Source organism: Pleurodeles waltl, chromosome 1_2, assembly GCF_031143425.1.
Source record: "Pleurodeles waltl isolate 20211129_DDA chromosome 1_2, aPleWal1.hap1.20221129, whole genome shotgun sequence".
Taxonomy (NCBI): Eukaryota; Metazoa; Chordata; class Amphibia; order Caudata; family Salamandridae; genus Pleurodeles; species Pleurodeles waltl.
The window spans coordinates 305,932,894-305,946,070 of record NC_090437.1 but is presented as its reverse complement, the minus strand read 5'-3'; the positions used below and the strand labels follow the sequence as shown (position 1 = coordinate 305,946,070).

The window sequence follows — 13,177 nt, the reverse complement described above, 5'->3', positions numbered from 1 at the left end:
GAAATACACTACACCCTGCTCTCTAGGCATTCCAGTGTCTATCTTGGGGTGGCGTATATGTATTGAAAAGGAAAGTTTGGGCCTGGCAAAAAAGGTTTATTTTTCAAGGTCGAAATGGCAGTTTAAGTTTAAAAGTGCATAGACACGCTGCAATGGCAGGTATGAGAAACGTTTACATGTTTGAAAGGGCTACTTAAATAGGGGGCACAATCAGTGCTGCAGGCCTACAAGTAGCATTTAAATTTCCAGCCTGGAGTACATTTAGTACCATGTTTCTAGGGACTTTGAAGTAAATGGAAAATACCAATTGGGTGTAAGCCAATTGTACCATGTTTTAAGGAGGGAGTACAACCACTTTAGCAATAGCTAGCAGTGGTAAAGTGTGCAGAGTTATAAATGCCAAAAAAACGGTTGAGAAAACAGGAGGGTGAAGGCAGAAAGTCTGGTGATGGCCCCGCAGAAACAGCCAAGTCCAACAACGAGGTCCCATATGTAATACAAGGTAATATCATTTTATTTACATTACTCAAAACGCAGCCAGATGTCCAGTCATGAGTTTGCAGCTATGAAGTACAACATGCTCTAGATTTGAAGATTACCCTAATTAAGAGTGTATTCTTAGAACGGTTTAGTAGAGTATGAAAGGGTGGTTTCAAAACCTGATGAACTTGGAGGATCTTAAATTACTACCTTTCTGAATAAGCATGTTGACCACATAGGATTCAAACAAGCTTTTAACACTGGACAGAACAGGACTATTAAAACATTAAAGAAAAACGTTTGTGAATTTAGGAGACCCAGTGATCGAACGTTTGGGAAGTGGCTCCGTTTGTTGATGGTGTTACATTCTTATTGAGCTCAGGGGTTCGAAACCATTGCTCATACACAAAACAAAAGTGCCCATAGGGTTAGTATTACATAAAGCAGGGGGGCAGCTACCCCTTAACATATACGACTATCTCACAAAAAAGATGAAAAATAATTTGCTGCCAGCAGCATAAAGAAGCACTTACATATTTAACATGCTCCATGGGAAAATGAAGAATTGTTAAGCGGTTATTTACCAGCATCTGTCAAGGTCATTGCACTTTCTGTTTTTTCATAGAGGAGAGTGTAAAGTCAAGACACTGACGTGAGTTACAAGTCTCGTTTCAGCTTTGGTCACTAGTCCTCTCTGATAGAGACCGAACTAAGAACCAATAAATGACAGCACCCTGGTGCTGGACAGCTAATGAACATGCAATAAAACATCTTGGAGACAAAGAGCGCACAAAGAAATCAATGCAAGCCAACAGGGCTTCTCCATCTAAGCACCCATGATCTGTGACATCGCATGTACATCAATAACGCCTCTGGGGAAAGAGGGGGAGGAACACCTAGATAAAGAACTCTAAATCACAACACAGCAACAATCCACTTCCCCGCTCAGAACCAAGCTACTGCTCCAATCATTCGTTGGTTTTATTTGTCGTTGGTCCTGTTACAGTGGTCTTTCAGGTATACAAATCTCACACACTTGCACACTAGAATGACTCCTTGTAAGACCTTAGCAAAAAATCCCAACCCATGCGCAGTCGAAAGAGCCCTAAGATGTCCAGACTTGCAAAATGCCATGCACTGCGGGTTACGTTAACGTATTTCACTACATGTCCCCGAATTACTGTAAAGACATGCACTGTCACACGATTAAAGGTCCACATGGTTGTCTCATTCCTTGAGGCGCTGTTAACGTGGCAATACAAGATGCAACGAGAGCTATCAGTCTGTACTGGTTCTCGGTGTCCAGGCAGTAAGAAAGCCTCGGATCATAAAGAGGTGACAGTGCCATGGATGCAACAAGGCAAGGGCTTGTTGTGATCACGTGGTAGAGGGTGATTTCAGCCCCTCTCAACTCTGCTCTGACGTGGGTACTGCTGCATGAAGTAAGTATTTTCAAGACATCGGACTCCAACTTTTGGTTCTCTTTTAAGGTTGGCTCTTAGGCCTCCAAACAGGGCTTGGACAGGTATCTCCTACATCTCCACCTGGCCCACAGTGTTATTTTCATTGACCTTTCAGAGCTTCTGCTGTGCAGTTTAGATTGTAAAATGAGAAACAGTGTCCTCAAATTAGTTTGTGCAGTGAATGAAGGCCTGTGTGCTTACTTGCCTAAGGAAAGTTGTGAACACGTGAGCTGCTCCTTGGAACAAATGTCAAGTACTTTTACGCAAGTTACCTCCTTTTATCTATATATGTACATAGACACACATTATGGCCGTTATTGTTTCATTCAAATGTGTAATTTATGCAAAACACCTATAATTGCTATGCATAGTACACTTTTGCTTTTTCGTGGTGTTTCATTTAGCATTTTCTGTATGATGCACAGGTTTAGAAAGAGCAGCAATTGTTTTAATCGAGCTGTTATGCTGGTCATATGCAGGGTTCTCCTATGTGTAGCAGTGGCAGGGAGAGACTTTTCTTTGCTCTTACATGAGGCGACTGGAACAGAAAAATCAATATATGCTGCATACAGCGGCATGTACGAGCCGGTGTGTGTAAATTGTGACTTATAATCATTATTGGTGTCTTGAAATACGTTTTATGCCGTATAACTTAGGCTAGGCAGATATCCAATTGCTCTTTTAGGCGTATGCCTTTTCATTTGCTACTGAACAAGTGTTGAATGCGTTTTTAATGACAATGGAAATGGATAGGCCTTATGCCTTCCAGACTTACTACAAGTGCGCAATAGTTATGTGTGGCATGAGATGGTACATGGTGTTCACAGGATACAATGTCAGTTAGTGATTGAGCTGTGGTTGAAATACACTCTACCGAGACATATGTTGTGATATATTTGTTACATTAAAGGACCAGAGTAATATGTGCAACCGCTGGTGGCACAGAAATGTTGCCTATAAAAATTAGCTTTTTGTTGTTGGAAAATATAACTTGTTGCTGTCTGGGATTTGTTTTTCAAAATAAATACTTGTAATTCATTTACTCCCTTTGGCCGTTCCAATTTTATGTTTGGGTTGCTGTAATGTAATACACAGTCAAGGTTCGTATGAGGTCATGTACACATGCACGTGCATGTTAAGAATTTCCTGTTGTTATCTTTCATGTTTGTAATTGTTTGAATATGTGTTCTGGCTCGCGGTGTTTAACTCCCTGTGCGTTCCGAATGTGAAATTGACAGTTTTCACTCGGAGGGCACAGGAAAAGGTTGTTACGCTGTGGGCTCCTATTTTTAGTAAGAATAAACTTTAATTCAGAGTTTAACCTCACTCAGCTTCCGAACAATTTGTTAATTACCTTGTACTTTTCATCTGGCGACGAGCGAGGTACTTGGTAATGTTCAGGAGCCCACCAGCCCTTTTTTTCCGTCCACCTTTGTTGGAGCCTGTGCTTCGGTTGATCTATTGCGGACTCAAGTGAGGTGATTTTCAATATATTTGTCTGGATTAGGGGATTTACTCCTCTCTACATTGTGAGGCAACTTTAGCTGCCATATTGGATGAGGGAGTATTCATTTGGTGAAGTGGTTTAGACTGATTTTAAATGTCAAGGAATCAGCAAATGCGAGTCTGTTCCATTTTTAAGCGTTTTTTTTTGTGACACTTATGTTTATTGCCATTTTGCATTGGATCCAGTATTAAGAAGAAGTCTCAATTTTCATTTTTTTTTTTTTTAAAAGAAGTCATTACATTTTTTTAAAAACAGATTTTATAAATATTTATATAGTTGTAGTTATGGCTTCTTCTCAACAAGTTATTCAACTTCCTTCATTTTTACCTCTACCTGGGAAACCTAAAATACCATGGAGAATTTGGTATCGCTCATTTGAAAATTATTTAATTGCTATTGATGCTGAAAATTATACTCCTAAAAGAAAACTGGCATTATTGTTTGGTTATCTTGGCACAGAAGGTCAACATTTTTTTTATAACTTACCTGTTGTGACACCTACATCTGGAGATGGAGATAATTGGTCTGTGTATACGGAAGCAGTAGAAAGGTTAAATAAAAAAATTCTGGAAGAGCCAAACGTGATGCTGGAACGTTTCAATTTCATGAAAAGGAAACAAGAAGTGGACGAGACTGTGGAGGAGTACATTTCAGCTCTGAGAAATTTGGCTGCAAATTGTAATTTTGGTTCAGCGCTAGATACCTACATCAGAGATCAATTTGTGGTGTACAGTTGTTTCTCTAAGAAAATACAAGAGAGGATTTTAAGTTGCAGGGATCCTCTTCTTTCTGAAGTAATTGATATGGCGAAAAGCATTGAAAGAGCAATGGTTTCATCAAAATGTATTTCTTCTGTGTCTTCTAGTAACTGTGTGATTAATTCCATCCAAGGTTCTGATTCAATTAATGCGCTTGCGCTCAAAAATAACTTTGTCAAACCGGTATATAAAAAAACAAATTTAATATGTTTCAGATGTGGTTCTACTTTGCATGTAGGCAACAGTCCTAAATGTCCGGCTTTAGGAAAAAAATGTATTAAGTGTCACAAAATAGGTCATTTTCAATCTGTGTGTAGAGGTAAGAGTGTACTTCAAGTTAGTAGTGTTCAAATGCATGATGATATCGTCACTCTGCAAAATGATTTTGATAAGATGGTTTTAACCGTTGAGTCTGTTGTTTCTATCCTACAAGGTTTCAAGTATAAAGGTCCTTTTTGTGAAGTTATCATTGCTAATTGCTACACATTGAGTATGATGGCTGATTCTGGTGCACCAGTCTCTATTATCTCGGATCAGCTTTATTATGCTCAATGGTCTGATAAGTTTCACTTGCATAAAACTGATATTTCTCCAAAGGCATATGGGGACAATGATATCGATATGTTAGGATTTTTCATTGAAACCTTGTCATGTTTGGGTAGACAAATTACGTCTAAAATTTATGTAGCTGTCAAAGGCAAAAATATTTTGGGCTGGCAAGACCTAGCTAAGATGGGTTTGAAACTTGTTCCCGGTTCTGAGAAACCTGTACAAGTCAATGACACTCAGATTTCTTACATTGGTGATACTATTGATGATTGTGCTTTAAAATCACTGCTAGATGATTTTCAAGATGTTTTTAACTCTAAAATTGGAAAAATAGACAAGTTTGAGCATGTGATAAAATTGAAGCAGAATGTTATTCCTGTAGCTCATAAGGTCAGAGCTGTTCTGTTAAGTGTGAGAGAGGATCTTAAATTTTTTTTTTATGATTTGATCCGTGAAGGTATAATTACTACCACTGATGCTTCTGAGTGGGTCAGTCCTATTGTTCTTGTGCACAAAAAGGGTGGCGAGATTCGTTTGTGCGCTGACCTGAGATCTCTTAACAAGAATATCTTAGTTGATTGTCACCCTTTACCAAAGATTCAAGATCTTCTTACAAATATTGGTACTGCAAAATATTTTAGTTTATTGGATCTTAAATCAGCATATCACCAAATACCTTTAGCACCAGAGTCAACTGATCTCACTACGTTTGTGACTCCATTTGGAGCATATATGTTTTTGAGATTGCCTTTTGGGTTGGCTTCTGCTGCCAGTGTCTTTCAAAAATTTATGGGTTACATATTGAAAGGAATTGAGGGAGTGCAGGCTTACCAAGATGATGTACTCATTTTTTCAAACTCTGTTGCTGAACATTTTGTCATTTTAAGAAAAGTTTTGAACTTGTTCAAAAAAGTTGGTATCACTTTAGGACTTAAAAAGTGTAAATTTCTAACTAATGAGTTGGATTATCTAGGTCATTCCATTTCTTCAGAAGGCATTAAACCTAAAGTATCACTTACTCAAGCCATCACTGAAGTTGACCCTCCAAAAGATAAAGATACACTTAGGTTGTTTCTGGGCATGACAGAATATTATTCACGATTTGTTCCAGGGTATGCTCAAGTAGTACAACCTCTACGTCTTTGCTTAAAAAGGGCATATATTTTGTTTGGGACAGTTATAAACAATTGATTATAAAGGCACCAGTCTTATCATCATATTTCGGGTCATAAATGTACCATCACGGTTGATGCTAGTCAAAAAGGGTTGGGTGCTGTTCTTTGTCAGTGGTGGATTTGCTTCCAGGAGTTTAAAGCTGGCAGAATCTCACTATAGTAAAATTGAAAGAGAAGCTCTTGCGTGTTCTTGGGCTGTTGAAAAGTTCAAAACTTTTATATGGGGTACTCGATTTGAAATCTTTACAGACCATAAACCGTTATTACATTTGTTAAATGGAAATGGAACTGGTAAAGCGTCTTCCAGATTGGTTAGGTTACTTTCTCGGCTCCAAGAGTTCAATTTTGAAATTAAGTATATTTCTGGAGGTCGAAATGTCAGGGCAGACTGCCTGTCCCGAATGCCACTACAAAGTGTTGGTTTAGATGATGATGATGATGAAACAGAAGCAGTTGTGGCAATCCTTGAGGATGTTTTGGACTCTGTGGGTAGTATTCAATATAAAGATTGGATGGATGCATCTCAAAAGGATGCAGTTTTGCAGAAAGCAATAAGTTATGTAAGAGAAGGGTGGCCAAAAGAACACTCTTTGCCTGACTCTTTAAAACCCTTTGCCCAAATTTCAGCTGAACTTTCGATAGTAGAAGGAGTTTTGATGCGTGCAGATCTTTGTATTCCACCAGCATCTTTACGCAGTAGTTTAATTGAGTCTGCTCATCAAGGGCACCTAGGTATTGGAGGAACTTGTAGAATCTTAAAAGAATATTTTTGGTGGCCTTCAATGGATAAGATGGTGTCTCAATGGATTGACAAATGTGAAACTTGCTTGTTATCTGATAAACACTGGAAAACTTCACAGACACCATTACATTGCGTTCCGGTCCCTGTTGAGTCTTGGAACAAAATTGCATTGGATATTGCAGGTCCTTTTGATTTGTTACACCATGAACAAAGATTTCTTATGGTAATGGTTGACTACTATTCTAAATGGGTTTATTTTGAGTTCACTTATACGCCCAACACAGCCTCCGTGATAAAGTTTTTACACAGGATTTTTAATATTGAAGAGGCACCAAAAGAATTGGTTACTGATAATGGCTCACATTTCACTTCAACTCAAATGAAAAACTTTTTAGATTCACATAACATTAAACATCTCAGAGTTGTATTGTATTCCCCTTCTTCAAATGGTCTGGTAGAAAGAATGAACAGATTTTTGAAGGAGGGGATACAAACTGCGCTTGCTATTAATACATCGGTGGAAAATTTTCTGAATAAAAAGGTTTGGTATTATTTGATCACCCCGCATTCCACTACAGGGGTTACTCCGTTTAGGCTGTTACGGAAAAGGGATACTAGGACTGTACTCTGTCTTGATTGGATTAAAAACTTAGCAGGGCAACCAAAATGTTATTCTTGTTTAGATTCAAATAGAATGAGAATTAATGCAACAACCAAACAAAATTTGCAGAAAAGTCATTTTGATGCCACGCATCGTGTAAAAGAACAGAGTTTTACAGTGGGTGATTGGGTTTTAATCAAAAGTCCTGTTAGAGTTAAAAAAGGATCTTCTATTTATTCACCAGTACGCATATTGAAGGTATCTAAAGGGTCCTTATTATTCGATAAAAAGGGGTGGTGGAGTAAAAGATGTGTAGTTAAACTGTCTTATGAACAAGCAAGAAAGATTTTGGATAACAAAAACATCCAGGAAGATGGTTTACAAGATACATCTCATCTGTTTTTTAATCATAAGCAAGGTGTTGATGTACTGAATGGTTCGGAAGCTTTTCATTCATTAGAGCATGGTGTAGAAATTTTAGACTCAAGTTCTTGTGATTCAGAATTTAATCGCTCTGTTGCAGAGTCTTCACAGGTTGCCAAAGAAAGTATTCACTCTCATGATGAAGCTTACAGGACATCACGTAATGTTTCTGTACCGTCAAGATACAAAGATTTCTTTCTGTACTAATGTGCAATAAAACAGAATGTTTTGTTTGCAAAAGGGAAAGAAGATGTAATGTAATACACAGTCAAGGTTCGTATGAGGTCATGTACACATGCATGTTAAGAATTTCCTGTTGTTATCTTTCATATTTGTAATTGTTTGAATATGTGTTCTGGCTCGCGGTGTTTAACTCCCTGTGCGTTCCGAATGTGAAATTGACAGTTTTCACTCGGAGGGCACAGGAAGAGGTTGTTACGCTGTGGGCTCCTATTTTTAGTAAGAATAAACTTTAATTCAGAATTTAACCTCACTCAGCTTCCGAACAATTTGTTAATTACCTTGTACTTTTCAGTTGCATAGTGAAACGCTGAATTTGGAAGTTTTTAGTGCAGTTTTATGTTTTCGCAGCAGGGGATGTTCAATTTTGACTTTTTGTACACTCTGCTCAGCCTCGGGTGATGGTGCTTGGGGTGTGCAGGTCAATAGGGGTGCACTGGCACATATATGAGAAGGTGGGAAAGGCTAATAAGAGCGGTGTGCTGCTTCTTGGCGGAGAATGGAGGGGGGGTCCTCATCTTAGTATACACCTGCAACGTACATTACACAGGAACCCTATTTCATTACCGCCAATCTCCAATTGAATCATACACTAATAAGGGTCTTTGGAATTGCAATAGCTTGCAATAAATACTGCATATCATTTGCAATGCGAGCTGTATTTCCTTTAACTGATGCCTTTGCTACATGCTTGTTCTGGGTTATCAGTATAGCCTGAAGTACCCGTGAACCAAATGCACCTTAGTTTATCTGTATGTTTTTAACATCCTGCGCTTTCTATATGCCTTAGGTATCGAGTTCATATTGTTTTCTACATGCTCTGCGATGTGTACTGCCTGGGAATGTTATGTGGCCTGTTCAGCCAGTGGTACCTTTGCAATCTGTCTGGCTAGTATATATGATCAGTATGGGGTCTTGACCTGTGTGTGCCCTGAAACAGGCTAGCTCTAAGAAACGGTGTTAACTGAAGGCAGTGGTGTAATCATAAGTATTACCGCCATCATTTAAACACAAGAACCAGGTATTATCATGAGCTCAGTGGATTGACAAGTACCTCATCTTTAAGTTTTGCTTAATACAGCAAGTTTGAAGAGCCTTGACTTACTCTTGGAAGGTTTTGTGGGTACAGCATTAGAAGCATGCTTTTTAAATACAATGCCCAAGCAGCTATTCTTCTGTTGTTATTAATGTAGCATGCTCAGTAATTTTAAGACGTTTTTATGGAACTTACAACACTGTTTCTCTGAATGCATATTCAAGATACCCTGAACATTTGCTGCTTTAGACATGCACACAAGGAACAGGATCGACAGCCAAGACACTCTTCTCTCCTCCAAGTTCTGCATATGCACTTGAGGAACTTTGTTAACCATCACATTGTGCAGCCGGTGTTTTTTATGCAATTTATTACATCGTGTACTCATCACTGCTTTGACTACTTGCGGTAATGTGTCACTCAAAGTGTCACACATATGGCATTAAAATTCCCCACACACACTGAGAACGTAGAAATGTTGCATATACGCAAAGTAAAATATTGTCACCTATGTATGCTCACAAACGGAGATTGTAAATAACTGCATAGTACGCCGCTGTCACTAGGGTAGGTGGCCTGGAGACAGTATTCCATAACAAATGGAGTGCAAGCTGGCTCTCGATGCGTGAGTATGTAGATAGTGTCTGACATGGCACTACTGAGCGTTATTTTTGAGAACTAAAGTAATTAAGTCAGAATATGACAATGCTGTCTACTGCTCATCCTTTGTAGGGATCGAAGCACGGACTGCACTCAACTAAAGAATTAGGTCTGAGCCATCGGAGTACATCCCGGATAAACATAGGACAGCAACCACTTAAGATATAGTCACAGAGGGACCCCGCTGGTTTCTGCTAGCGCTGCATTGCGTGCCAACCCAATGACCCCTCTCATACAGTGGAGGTAGACGTTCCACCGAAGCACTCACCGTCACCCTGTGTCTCGGCTCCCGGTTTCTCCTTCGCCGGTTTGGAAACTTGAAAATTGGCGCCGGAGCACGCCAGCCGTTTTCTCGGCTACGCTGCCTACTCTGCGCCAGAACGCCCACATCCCACTTCCAAAGTTATTTTCTGTTTTGTGCATGGAAATCAAATAAATCATGAGCAGCGAGCCACAAGCGAGACACTTTATAGTAATTTGTAGAATCTAAAGAAAGGCTAAGAGAGCAAGTTCGTGCCCGTACACTCAGGCATTCAGTTGGACCGCTACAAGACCTGATAGGGGTCCTTTCGCGAGTGTAAACAGAAGTTTTGCAAAGACCCTCCTTTTCCCCGCTCAAGGCACAACACAGCAGCCATGCCAGAGAGGTATGATTTTCAGTCATTTTTATGACATCAAAGCCGCAATGCTGTTCTTTCCGAAACTTTTCAATAAATCGCAAAGCAGTATGATTAACATTGTAGGTGCTCACATTTTTTTATTACATTTATTAAGTTAAATAATACCCGTTATCATTTATCAAATATAGTCTACGAAAGTATATGAATTATGAAAACTGTTGTAATTGTTTTAGATAGACTCTTCCGGCAAGGGAAACTTAATTCGGCCTGCTTTGAGTGGCCTCCGTAAAGTGTCTCTTAGAGGCTGGCTACCCTTGAGATTATTCCTCACCTCCTTTCCGGCTTCGAATGGAGCGGGTGACGTCACGTTCTGTACTTGGTTATCTCTTGTAAGCAGTAGAGGTTGAGGTGGGTTGACGTAGGGTGACTGGGGTTACGACTGGGTAGTAAGGGTATCCTGCCCCGTTGAACGGTTAAGTGGGTCAGTTGTTTTGGGGTATTGTATTAAATAGGAATTTGTAGGAGCTTGAGCGTCTTTAGGTTTTCAAGTGTATAAGTTGAATGACTCCATAGTGTTCGCACAGTCGGTTGTCATTCTTCGTATGATCCGAAACATCAGATCTAAATATGTTGACAGTTTCTCAACTGAAAGAGGAAGCCCGATGGTCCTTCTAAAATATGACCAAGCATGCGGCTACATTTCGCAGAAATGCCAAGATTCCGAGTTCATGCCCGAGTAGGTCATAGAGTCCTGGTTTCTGAGCATTTTGGCATTCGTACCCATGTTCACACCGTTAATGTTTTTTCTTCTCAAATGTTGTTATTGATTTATACAATTAATATGAACACAATTTCACCAAAGGTTTCCATTAGTAATGAAATGGTGTCACGGTATAGACCATAGTGATAACGTAAAAGCATGATAGAATTCAGATGTGTAGTTTTTGGTCTTGGTTATTGGATAGCAGCAATAAAATTATAGAAAACGTGGTATTCAGGAATTCTTGCGACTCTGCAGGTCTTAAATAGCGTTTAGCTGTTAGGGCATTCTAATAAGAAATTAGACCTTTAAGCAGTGTTGCAGGAACAAACATAGGTACAAATGTACGACGCTATTCTACTTTGTTAAAAAAATAAATCGGGCATAATGGAAAATTCAGAGAGTGTGAGCTGACAGTACTAAAATACATAGGAGATGTACAGTACTAATGATGTTTTCCATATAAGTAGTGTTGACCCTGTCTTGTCTGATAATAAAAGTTAAAGTGCCTACTCAGGATTGTGACGATGTCGCCCTCAAAAACATATGAATAAATAGGCTCAAAACTCATTGACAGCAAAATCAAACAGCTTGATCAAAAAAGTCTTCTCGAGACATTAATTAAAATATATTGCAGAAAGCAAAAATATGATTAGTCTCAAGATCAGTTAAATGCATAATAAATCATGTTTAGTCCATTAGCATAAGGCTCAGTCAAATGCAGCAGGAGGTCTGACATAGGGGCAAGCCACAGATCAAATAATTGTAAGTTTTAAGCAAGAGACAGACTGTCAGGTCTTTTCTCCAAAAGTCGAAGTAAACTCCGCTCACTTCCAAAATAATCAGTTTTTATATGAAAATAGACAGCAAAAGTCCTACATACAGTATAAAGTGAATGGTTTCATAGGCACAACCAATCACAGTACAATAAAATGCAACAATATCAAACTAAATAATAATTAGTCCGCTCTTGACCTAATATCAACGGATGTGAAAGTACAAATCTAGTTCCACACATAAAACAAGGACAAATGTGTAAAAAGAATAGGCCTATAGAGCCATCAGCAGTAAGGACCTTAAACAGTTACAATCTGATGGCAAGGGCGAGTTTCCACCCGAGTTCACCAAGAACAGAATGTCTTCACACAGCTTTTCATTAGTGCGCATTTTGTGTGCACACGGAAAAAAAGAGATGAAACCACAGTCATGTTGAAATTCAAGCTGGAGTTAGGCCTGCTTTGGCCAATCTCATAAAAAATATACTGTAGAGTATAATGAACTGACTTTTGTGCAAAACGTTAATAACACTAAGCAGACATTATTTATCAATAGAAACGCCTCTCACAAATCCCATCTTTGACCATAAATAATCACAATTTTTACTATAATACTGACTCTATCATCTTGAGCTTCTTGTGTCTAAATTCTTCCAAAACCGTTATATTTTCATAAACATGAGCATTGATATTCTCAAGATCATTGTAATTTCTATCTCTCTTTTTTCGTTGCTTGCACCCTCTTCTCACACTTGCAATCAAAATCCCTTCTAAAACAAAATACCTCAAGAAATGTAAGCAAAAGAATGAGACTAATTTTGCAGGGAAGTAGAAGACCTAGTGACATTACTATTTTCTCAAGTAAACTCCAACCTATGCTATCAAACCATTAACCAACCTTTGCAAAGCCCTTTCCATTCTCACCACACCATGCACCATCTGACTCCTGCAACCCTTGCTGTTCAAGATTCTTTGCTTTACAATATATTACTAATATAATTATTAACGAGCTTGCTGTTTTCTGGTATGAAATTACAGGACTGCTGAACCCACAACAGACTCCACCCTCTTTTGTAAGAAAAATTTAGAATGCAAGACAAGTTTGCATTACCATTGTACGCATAGCCATTAACTCTTCAATAATGCAATTTTATGTAGCAGCAGTATTAGTAGCTAGGTGATCCACCAGACTAGACAACTTTCTAATTTTAACGTTATTCAAGGCCACAACTATAGGAGGTGACAAAACTCCAAACACATCCAAAAGGACTTGTACAAAAACATGTTGCGTTCTTCTGAAACTCATATCACCCCTTTCAGTCAGGTCACCCATATGTTAAATACAAGGAGAAACTATAGCAAGCTTGCACCTACCCACCCAATTATG

At 38.8% G+C, this 13,177-nt stretch overlaps 1 protein-coding gene across 1 annotated transcript in view; it reads right to left on the bottom strand.

Annotated features, from left to right (window-relative positions):
• The window catches only part of SMC2 (structural maintenance of chromosomes 2), a 348,380-nt gene extending 338,361 nt beyond the window's left edge, over positions 1 to 10,019 (bottom strand). Inside the window, exon 1 of the mRNA XM_069238504.1 lies at positions 9,903 to 10,019. The gene's annotated coding sequence lies outside the window, so the exon portion shown is untranslated. The remainder of the gene's footprint in view (positions 1 to 9,902) is intronic.
• Between the last annotated feature and the right edge of the window lie 3,158 nt (positions 10,020 to 13,177).